Source organism: Numida meleagris, chromosome 5 (genome assembly GCF_002078875.1).
Source record: "Numida meleagris isolate 19003 breed g44 Domestic line chromosome 5, NumMel1.0, whole genome shotgun sequence".
In the NCBI taxonomy this organism is placed as follows: domain Eukaryota; kingdom Metazoa; phylum Chordata; class Aves; order Galliformes; family Numididae; genus Numida; species Numida meleagris.
In genome coordinates this window covers 43,071,566-43,083,098 of record NC_034413.1, presented here as the reverse complement: position 1 = coordinate 43,083,098, position 11,533 = coordinate 43,071,566, and the positions used below count along the sequence as shown (strand labels likewise).

At 39.2% G+C, this 11,533-nt stretch overlaps 2 long non-coding RNA genes across 3 annotated transcripts in view; both read right to left on the bottom strand.

The window, feature by feature from the left end:
- LOC110400098 overlaps positions 1 to 7,786 on the bottom strand; it is a 232,430-nt gene extending 224,644 nt beyond the window's left edge. The window contains exon 1 of the long non-coding RNA XR_002439629.1: positions 7,566 to 7,786. This is a non-coding gene — a long non-coding RNA (uncharacterized LOC110400098). The remainder of the gene's footprint in view (positions 1 to 7,565) is intronic.
- Positions 3 to 7,134, bottom strand: LOC110400099. 2 transcript variants are annotated; one of them, XR_002439630.1, is made up of 4 exons: positions 6,912 to 7,134; positions 3,108 to 3,258; positions 2,059 to 2,111; positions 3 to 309 (listed from the first exon to the last, which is right to left on the bottom strand). It is a non-coding gene; the product is annotated as an uncharacterized LOC110400099 (long non-coding RNA). The 2 variants fall into 2 exon arrangements; XR_002439631.1 differs by lacking the exon at positions 2,059 to 2,111 and having other exon boundaries at positions 13 to 309; positions 6,912 to 7,122.

Below are 11,533 nucleotides of genomic sequence, written 5' to 3'. Positions count from 1 at the left end.
GCCTTTTCTTGTTATTTTAAATATTTAATATATAGGTTCATCAATATTTTACTTGGAGAAGAGTCCATTCCCTCTTGCAGAGGATTTGTTGACTGCAAGCATTGCTTTCTCCTTTTTGCATGCCATCGGGTGAGTGATCTACTAAGTGAGCCATTCCCAAGGCTTCAGTGGACACTCCACTTCATATATTTGTCTGCCACCAGTACAAATCAGAATGCAACCAAATCCCTGGCAGGCTCTCAGGTTGTTGGAGAATTTTGGAGAACAGTGTGCAAGCAGTACAGAAACCACAACACGCTTCAAAGCAATCTGCCAAGAACAACATGAAATAAAATGGTCAGATAATTTGTTCACAAGTAATTCCATCAGTTTTACTACTTCATTTCCTTCTCAGAACAAGTCTGGGAATAAAAAAATATCAGTGTATATGCTTTTTGAAAAGCATTGGATAAGAAGTGATCATCATAACATTGTCAACACAGTTATAGAAACACCTTGAAATTTGTATTTCAGTACAGGAAAGGAACCACTCATATGCAAATTGCCGACAAATACAATAACAGTGATTTCTTGGTATTATAGAGAAAAACAAAACAATTACAAGAGGCAATTTGGAAATAGGATGCTAGACGCACTGCTGTCATCAAACCAAAGATTAATTGTTTAACAAAGGCCTGGTGGTCAGACCAACAATTAGCTTCTGTTTCATCATCATAATTATAGTGAACAATTGACAAAATTCAGTCCAGGCAAAGACAATTCCTCAACTGCTGATTCTAAAATAGTAGCCTATTTGTCTTTTGGAAACAGACATGAACTGCAGCAGCAGTTTCAGAATAAAACCCCTTTTCTTTTAAAAACAGTAACAAACCCTCCATTAATTCTGGAAGAGGAGAAGAAAGGACTAATATTTCACCTTTACTTCTATTTTCATATTTGCTACAGTAATTTGCACAGTCCCTTTCAAATATGAATAAGTTTGTCTATTTAAACATGATTCTTTCCCATGGCCTAGCTATTGAATGTGTAATAAAGCATATGAGACTGGGAAAACTGCCTATAAAGCCATCTCAGGATGCTCTTTTATACAAACAGATGATCAGAAGAGCATCTTTGAATGCCATTTCCTGCCATCCCCCTCCCCACCTCCCCAAAGTGAGGTTAATTTTGTCAGTGATGTTAGCCATTGATAAATTAGAAGCCTGTTTGCATCAGAAGATGACTATGTTGAGTAAAGCTCACAGAACTGCAGTTTGAGCTCTAGGGAATGCTTCAGCCCTTGCGTATGTACATAAGACGCTGGACCAGATTTATATTTCTCCCTGACAACTCACAGCTGACTCGTACACATTCTCTACAGTTCCTCAGAGAGAAACAATTTGTGAATAACCAAAACAGCTACTGCAGATGCTGGTCAGTTACATTTACCACCTCAAACTGACTGAAGAAATGCCTGAGATGTTTTCCTTCTTGGCAGACCCCATTCTACAATATTCCAGCTTTTCACAGCTATAGTTGCCATATAATTAAAAAAAAAAAAGGCTGTAAATAAAAGAAAAAGCACCCATAAAATAGACATCAAGAGAGACTGACTCTCCCATCTCCTGGCTACCAAGGAAGACTAACACCATGCTGTCTCCTCCATGGAGATAGGTTATCCCAGAGGAAGGGCTGTGCAAGGCAAGCAGCAGAGGAGCTGTAGCAGCACAGAGTGTGACTGCTCACATGGCAGAACATCCTGAACCATGGCAGCACATGATCCACTGGTGGATGGCACATCTCTGTGCTGCCTGTTACAAGATTAATGCTACCAGTGAACAACCTATGGCTTTTACTGTAACTCATGTTTAATTTTCCATGAAAATTTGTGATCATTTCCTGTAAAAACCAAACTCCCCTACATGGTTTTCAGCAGCTCATCTAACCTCAAAGCATCTTCCAGCTACAGGGACATCTTTCAGGTTTCAAACTACTACTTTGTGGGATGACTACTGAAGAGGGGCAGAGGTCTGGCTTCTGGGTTGCTCCAAGCGTTGATAAAGAATTAGAAAAACAAACCTGAATTTCACACAATGGGAGTTCATTCCATTTCTGTCACTAGAAGCCTAGCCCTGGAATAGAGACACCTTTTGTAAGCAGCACAAAGTCACAAGAGCTTGCCACAGCTTAGGGATCAGCATATCCACTTTTTTGGGTGGCAGTTGCCCCTTATCAGTACCCTACAGTGCTCTGTACAGTTGAGTTGTTCTCTTGGACTTTGTGCTCTTTCCCAAGAAAAACATTAAAAGCGCAATAATCAAGATAACTTGTTCTGCAAGTAGTGACACAAGCCTTTTTCTCTATTTGGCATTCAGTTTCTCAGCCTAATTAATTAGCATTTGTACAGCTCTTTGAAAATAAGAAATGCAACTGAAATGCTAAGCATTATTATTAATATTAGCAGCAGCACCATTTTGCTCTACTGAATGCATTTTCCAACAGACTTGCTACAGAATAAAACAGTCAAGCCAGCTGAATGGGCATGATATAAACTTGAAAAGCACTTAGAGCTTCTTCACCATATTTGATTACAGTAATCCAAATGGCTGAAACATCTGCATAGCTGTGCACATTTTTTTTTTTTTGGTCTATTAAAAGATTGAACCTCACGTAGCACAATTCATTCCGAATCTGTCAGCGAGGTAGATATTGCTTTGCAGAACAATTTTGGGATTGTTTATGAAAAGATTTCTGAGATGTATCTAAATATACCATCAAGAGAAAGAGCTTCATGATCTCTTGTAATCATATCTTTCTAATTTAGCACAAAAAACTATGGATGGTTAAAAGGCACAAGCAATTCTAAATAGATACCTGATCCCTGTTGCCCTCAATTTAAAATATAGCCTTAACTTGTAAACGCAAGAGCCCATGGGACACATTTGATTTCCAGTTGGTAGCTGCTGTTTTTGGCAGTGGCAAGAGGATATCTAACTTTAAACTTCTGAATTAGTTTTTATTTCAGAATCAATGACTTTTCCCCCCATGATGGCTATTTGATGCTGTCATGCATGCTAACACAATGTACGAGTCAGTAGCTACATCCAACACTCGCTATAAGCACCTACCTTCACCTGGTAGCAGGGGACTTTGTGGTCTACTCTGTAGGTGTTTTTGTCTCAACATTGCAGAGTCAGTGTGTGCTCTGGCTTGGTAGTAGAAAGCAAAATCTATGGTCTTGCAGGAGACCAGCCTCTCAAACTCCTTTGCATGTCACTGCTAGAAGAGGCATGAGGAAACAGCAGGTGTCTGAATTGACACTCTTTTGGACATTTAAGACATGATCATAACAAAATATTTTCCTTATTGTCCTGCAAGTATTCCCTGCTTATTGACTTCTATGCCACAGCATCTATCTGCTAATTAAAACAAATGCAATCAAAGTTCAAGTTTATACTTCTCAGATACCACCCACTGACAATGGTTATGGCCATGCTGGTAGAAGAAGTGGGTTTCATAGAAAGGAAATTACCACCATTTAATTCAGTAGAGGAGCACTAACACAAATTCAGAGTCCGCTAAAGTCAAGGAGGCTAGGATTACAGCCCAGGTTGCAGGAGCTGCCTGATATAACCAACAGCCAAGCAGGTACCCCAGCAGCACCAGAAAAATGAGTCAAAGAAAACCTAAATTGTTTGGCATGAGCCAATTAATGGGGACAAGTCCAGGAACTGGGAAACTTGACAGCATTTTTTTCTCTGTAATGATCCATCAGCCATCTAAAACTTTCAGACAGGTAACGTCCCAACATCAGCAACAGCAAAGGAGAGCAACTTTGTACTCTAAGGGGCTGATAAAACCTGGTATTCAGCCAAAAATATTGGGTGGCTCTGCTTCTCATAAATACTTCATCCTCCCCTTCCAAATCCCTGACAATGAGATAACACATCCCTTCAAGATGCGTAATAGCAGAATAAAAAGATTTTTCTATGTAATTTCAAAGCTTTGCACTGCAGTGTGCAGCCGGTGCTAAACTGCTGATGAAGATCTGTCTGATGGCTTTCTGAATTCTGGGAATAATTCCAGAGTCAGAAGACCTACTCAGGAGGCTGATTCAGAAAGCCAAGCCAGCTCCCTTATTCATCTCATGCACAGGGTTCAAAGTTCTGATAGTGTAAAAGAGTACTAATATTACAAATTTCCAGAAAATAAAGGGGGAGAAAGTGCCCAAGAAACAAAAAACCTACAGAAAAATCACATAATAGAACTCAAACCCTGAGAAGCTGGTCTTTGAATACAAGATCAGCATAATATATTCCAAGTCTTCAGTCAAATGGTTGTGGGTTGGTTTTTTTTTTTTTTTTTTTTTTTTTTTTTGCATATGAAAGGTCTTTGTAATTTTTGCTAACATCAGTATAAGCTTCAGATGCATTGGCTTTGATTTTATAAACAATAAATAAAAGAGAGAATCATGTTTCCTACAGATGGGTAAAGGTGCTTTTAAAGAATTATTGCTACCTCCTCTAAACCAGTTGAGGGGGGAACAGCCATTCATGATGGACAACTTTTTGTTTTTTTTGTTGCTGTTGTGTTTTTAAAGATGCCTTTTCTTTCTTTCTTCTTCTTTTTTTTTTTTTTTTTGTTCTGAATGACTCTTTTTGGGGAGAAAAGGAGGACAGAAGATAAAGTAAAGCTAAAAATGAGAGGAAAGCAGGAGATAAGTGGAGACTAGGTAGCAAAACAAACTTAAAAGTTTACAAAAACTATATGCTACTTCCAAATTAAGACATGAGGAATTAAAAACATTTTTAGAGGTGCAGTGTTTTGGAACAAGTAGAGAAATTTTGTACACTTCATCTTTTTCAAGTACAATACTTTGAAGATTACTGATACTTTTAGTTGTCTCCTATTTGTTTTCCAAGGAATTATTTCTTCCAATCTATTATTTAGTGTTTGGAAGAAGCACGAAAATGCTTTTCTCCAGAAGAAAAGCATTTCAGTAATATTCCTTTACAGTAAATCTAACTTCTGGTCTCAGAACCACCTCCCAAAAAATCTAACATCCCCACAGCCAGAACACCAAGACCTTCCTTCCTTCCCCTGAAGCAGCAGGAGCATGCTCATTGAGCTGTGCAATGCTTCTCTCTAAGCCCTGTGAATTGTACCAGCTCACTCTTCAGCTAGATAGACAACACTGCTTATGCAAGAGAACATGAAGGGAAGGCGTAAAATTTGGGTGTAGAGTGGTAAACATATGGACACCAGGCTTTCATTTTGCCCAAATGTCATGGTAATTACCTGAGAACTCATGTCAGTGCAACAGAAAGGCTAGTGTGTATGGTACTTAATGGACAACCCCACACTGTAACTATTAAGCTTGTTTTATGTGTTTTCTTTCCTTGATATGACATCTTAAAGCCTAAGCGGAGTTCAAGAAGCTCATTTAATTTTAATGCATTTTATCCCTCTAACCAGAACAATTTTTTCTTCAATTACCTCTAGCAGAAATCTAATCTAGCAAGCAAGTACAGCAACAAAATATGTCATTACGAATGATTTTTACAATTTTGTTGTTGCTCTGATTTATTATAGTGTCAAGTTTTTTTTTTTTCTAATTTTGTTTCTTGATTGCACTTTTAGGAAAAAATATGTCTTTGAATTTGCAACAATTGCCAGCAACATGTATGTAAATATTAGGATGTAGAGAAGTAGTCTCAATAGCCATTTAAACAGGATAAAACACCTGTTAGGTTCTTAGAATAATGAACTCAGTTTACCAGTGGTTTACAAAAATAACACAGTGCTCTACAGAACAATTACAATGTATAACTGATAGCCAGAATTTAAAGAGGGACAAATACTTTCTGGCAAGGTCATAAAAACAACTATTGTTGGAAATCTAGTCTTAGATCACAGAATTATACAGATAATCACCAAGCAATAAACAATAAGCTGACAACAAATGCAGTTCTTTTTTTTCCCCTCCTTTTTTCTTTTCCGTTCTGTTAAGAGTTACAAATATCACTACACTTGCAAGTGTTGCAAGCCGCACATGACTGAGCATTCCTCAGGGCCACAGGCGCTTAGTGGTCCTGATGGCTCTTTCCAGATATGCAAGAGGACTAAAGGACTTGTGTGCATCTCCAGCACGTTCCCCAGGGCCTCATGCAGCCCCACGCACTACTCAGGGCGCACCAAACATTTCTGGGACCATTTCTCAGGGTAGATGGGTTAAGTCAGGCTGGTTCTAGCCTCCTACCATCAACATAGCCGACAGAATGGAATCCTCTCTGGTCTGACCAAACTCAAACATCACGTTAAAACCAAGATTGTGAAGAACATTGACCAAGGTTGCAAAGAATGCAATCTTTTGGTTACAAAGTTTAGTGTAGATAAACACATGCAGCTCTGAGGGTTTTCCCTGGCCTTGATTTCTGTTTTTGTTATACCTGTACACAACTGCAATAAAACTAACATATGGACTTCCATTCCAGATTCAGAAGAAATAGAAAATGCAAAAAAAGGTAAGAATGGTTATATTACTTGTTTTTGAGATATAAGTAACGATGGATAGAAAGCCTCAAATTTCACCCCACAGCAAAAGTTACTTTGCATACAGCAAGGAGCACATGGGAAGGAAGGGGAAGATGGTGACAAGAGCAGTTATGAAGGGGACTTGAGTGTGATAAGAGAAATTCTGACATAAAACAGCTGCTTAAGCAGAGAGGGGATGCCTGCCAGTCTGAGCAGCTGGGCCAGTGGCAGGCCTGAGAGGCAGCGAGGCCTTGGCCTGGGGACCCGAGCACCTCACAGCAGGGGCACACAGAGTATAAAAAAGCAAAAAAACAAAAACAAAACTAGAGACTGAGAAACATAATACACCAAAATGAAACCCCGAAGACCTTGTTAATCACAAAGCCTCCAAAACTCACTGCTGTGATCTCCGTTTGCCCACAGGCGGCTGCCTCCATTTTGTGAAGGCCAAGGCAGGTTGCCAGAGCAGGCTGCTCCTTCAGATGGCCGCCAGGGCCCGGCTGAGGCACAGCATGCAGAGCTGCTTGGAGGTCCCTCTGCTCAGGGCCCCTGCAGCCAGCTTTGGTGCTCCTCCAGCTGCATGCTGCCATGGGCAACAGCACTTCTTAGCCTCCTTCTCCAGTTAACTATTCGAGCAATATGAAACAATACAGAAAGATCCTCTTCAACCTCCCCCCCCCCCCCCCCCCCCCCCAGTTATTATGGGTTATTTAGTTTGCATGACAGCAAAAGTCGATGAAGTTTAACACTGTGCTGGTCACTAAAGTAAGCACACAACACTCACAATGAATTGCCAGTAAGAAGCAACTCAATTCAATTAAACAAAATATGGTAATTTTGTTCTGGTGGCTTTATCAAAGTCTTGGTATCACACAGAAGATCTTTGCTTTAAAAGATTGAGGGAAATGATTAATAATATCAGCTGGAGTTTGATTTTTTTTTTTTAATGAAGAAATCCCTTTGATTTTATCAGGGTTAAAAAAAATCAAAGATGAAGTCCTATTTCAGAGGAGACTTTGTGGTTTTATTTTTTTAATTAAATTAATACTTACCAAAATGTTACTTTAAGTGGTTGTCAGGAATTGTCTCCTTTTTTCCACAAACCCCCAGAGGCAGTTTCTAACCATCCACATTCAGTAAATAAGTTGTGTAAGTAGTGCCACAGTTTTCTGTGGAATATAAATGTCTTACATTCAGATAGCTCCTTTTATTAGTATCCAGGTAAATCAAGGTCATTTTGTTCTGTATTTGTACATGAAACAATCATCACATGGGAGGAATATCAGTAAGTTAATATCAGAGGCTTGCCAGCAGAGGCAAAAAAAAAAAAAAAAAAAAAAAAANAAAAAAAAAAAAAAAGAACAAAGCATCTTAAGCACTGAGGGTGCTTAAGATGAGGGTTTCTTCTTTGTCTACTCCCTAAGAAAAAATAAAAGGTTAGAAACCACATTTCTTTACTGCTTTTTTCCCCCTTAGATTAGATGAACACAAAGCACTTCAGGAAGTGGATAGCAACTCCTCTGCAATCAGTCTTGACTTTCTGAAAGTTTGGAAGTTGAGACAGGAGAGAAGGGGAACAAAAGGCCAGGAGATACACATCACATCTTTTGTGGATTCAGGAAAGCCTAGTCTCAGCTTCTGCAGGAAATGACAGAAGGAGACACCTGCCTCCCAGAACAGCTCAGCCTTTGCCCCACCAAAGAGCAGCAACTGCTGCAAAAGGCCCTTGTGTATACTTCACCAATAGAGAATCAAAACAACAATTAAACACTGCTCAAAATGAACTGATAAATCAGTGTCCTATGGTAGCCCAAAGTTTTCATTTCATAAACAGCTGAACACCCTGAGCATGAGCTACCAAGGTTCAAACAGGCGAAAGTAATATAGCACTTGTTCATATTCACTTAAGACTGTCTTTAAATGCTTCATGGTTATGTGGGCTTATTAATCACACAGGCAGATTGCCTTCATAGTGATGATTTTTAAACCTTCATGAAATAAAAAGCAACTACTCCAGTTTTCTAGAAACTAATGAGAAAACCTTAAGAAACTGTAGACTATATATTTTTACTGCTAGTTTGATGCCTCCTTCTAACTGCTAAGCAGTAGGAGAGCAGTTTGTGTGCAAACCAAAAGCCAACTGCCCTCCAAACCAGGGAACTGTAGGCTTTCCTTCGAGCAGCGTAAGGCCTTGGAATAGAGCATCATATCCTTTTGCTTCTACAAGCAATAACAGACCCAAGTTTCCAGTTACATTTTGTTTAATCTCAGATGCTAGTCAGCGGACAGAAATTTCTACCCACTTCTGCAGTTCCTTCTCAGCTTCAAACAGGGAAGCTCAGCATCTCCAGTATTTACTGCCCTCAAGAGAGGCCTCTTGATGACTTTTGTTCCTTCCAACTATATTACCCGCTGTGCTCCTCACATACATGCAAGAATATCAGTTAAAGCCACATCTCTACTTTGCAGCTCTAAGCGGCTATCACGCAGAGAAGGCCATATGTTGGCCCTTTCTCAGTAAACTCAGTTTAATGCTTTGCATCTTTCCTTAAAATATGTGGAACAAAGATAACATAAAAGACATTTGGAGATGTCTGATTGCAAAGTGGAAGCATTCAACACCATTCATCTTTGTACCATGTGTGAAATCAACGTCACTCCAAATTACAGATTTCTTTAAGGACAATTTACTGGGATGAGAGGAGGGAGGTAGAGTATCACATTTTCCATCCCTTTGCAAGTGTTCTTCTAAAACAAATACAATATACAGAGACTTCAAAATTTTGCAGCATTGCCTATGATCAGAATGCTGTTAAAAAGAAAAAGGCAGAAGCAATGAACACACAAATATCTGGACATTTCATCTTTCAAGAAGTGATCTGACCTTTGAGTAATATTTCCCTTGTAACATTTTCAGCTATAGCTTTTAGCCATTGATGATGAGCCTGACTTCTCCATTTTCTTTAAAGAGAAATAATATTCTTGTGTATTTGAAATTACTGTATGAAAACTACTATGAATAACAGGAAGTATTGTTTTTCTTCTCCTAACTAGGGAAACTAAGCCTCAGTGAACATAAATAATGCAAACACAATGGGCTGGTGTGTTCTTTGTTTTGTGTGTGCAGGCTTTTTTTTTTTTTTTTTTTTTTTAAGTCTCAGTTGCAATACTGAGAATGGAAGGAAATTTGAAGAACATTTACTCCAAAATGATATTAAGAGTTTGTAGTTTGAGGGAGAAAAAAGCAAAAGAAACATATCTGAGTACTGTTGTGATGTAATATGATCCAACACATTCTAAGTTACAGAATCATGAAGTTACGGAGTTATGCACAGAATTTGACACTAGAAAACAGATCTCCTCTGCGTGCCCTATAGCGGAGAAGTGAAATTTCAGAAAAAGCTGGGATGAAAATTTACTGGGAAACTGTTGCAGTATGTCCCACCCATTTCTTGCTTTTAGCTAGACTACAGGCAGGTCTGTTGCAGTGACTTTTAACACTGCGATTTGAACCAGACAGCCAACTGACAGCTAAAATAGGAGGAGATTACCTTTTGGCAACTGCCCTCTCCATTTCCTAAACAGAATGACCTTCAACCAGAGCAGCAGTGAAAAATCACAGCAGTCTAATCTTAAATGTGAACCCTGTGGAGAAAGAGCAGTGGTTCATATTAGAAGTAGAATACATAAATGCTTTAAGAATCATCATCAGATTAAATGAAAAATGCCACTGTGTTCAAGAAGAGTGGCTATTACATGAAGAAATGCTATAGAAAAAGGCTTAACAATGTCAGAAGCAATGTTTGAAGGCTAATGGACTTCCCCATTATTTCAAACTCGTGAAGATATTGTTCCTCTCCTTCACCTTTTCAATACAGACCATGTTCTACAGATTTTCATCTGCCATCCTTACAAAAAAATGCACACATTGGCTTCTACTTAAAAGAATAAGTCACTACTTCAGTTTTTTTTTAATGTTAGCTTTGCTCCTCCTTCCAGTGGCCACCTGTAACACTCCCATAACACAAACAATCCATTCCAAGTAATTCATAGGACATTCTTTTTCCAGTTCTCCTGAGAGTTTGCTACAGGCAACAGTTATTCAAATTATCCTGATTGCTGTCTTGCTTTCAGTGATTGTTTCAGGGCAGTAGACATTTCTTTGATATCTCTGCTCAGCTCCCCATCCAAAAAAAAAAAAAAAAAAAAAAAAAAGCTCTTCCTCCCAGTCCTCTGGTCTTTTCCTCATGTTGAGGCATCAAACTAAAGCCCTTCAGAGTTGCTCTGGGGGCACTTAATAATACCTTAATAATACTGATGACACACAATCCCTTTCCAGAGGGTCTGCTGTGTTCCCTGTATAAGAGCTTCAGCTGGCAGACCTAGTCATCATTGGACAAGCCTTGCTTGCAAGGCAGAGCAGAAAGCAGTGCTGCAACCCAAAGCATCCCAGTGGCCATCATGCAGAAGGGTACTGCTCCAAAGCTTAACTTACGACAGCCCGATAACCAAATTAGGAATGAAAGAATACAGCAAATCATTAAAATACTCAAGATGCCACAGAAATGGATATAAAGACAAGAATGACTTGTGTTTGGTTTAGTGATAGACATGTTGACAGAAATAATACTGAGCAAAGATGAGTGGTGTCTTTCCAATATGATTTTAAACGCCTGTTTTTTTTTATAGGCCTTCTGTCTCTCCTCTATGGAATATGATCTTTTTTGTTTCTATAGAGCATAATTTACACCAAGTGCCTCAGCAGAGAAGACAAGAATGAAGTTGAGTGCAGCCTGGCATGTAGTGCAGCCTGGATGGGGTGCCACAGGAAACCACCATGATGACTTCAGTACAGTACTGCAATGCTGCTGAAATGCAGACAAGTGCTGCATTTCCAGTCTCCTCCCCTTAATTTTCACATGCCTATGCTGCACCATTCAGTACTGCTGAGGTGTTTTGGCCCTCCCTGCTCAGACAAGGTGGTCACAAATCTGGCTAAGGTAGCTTTGAAGCAGCATGG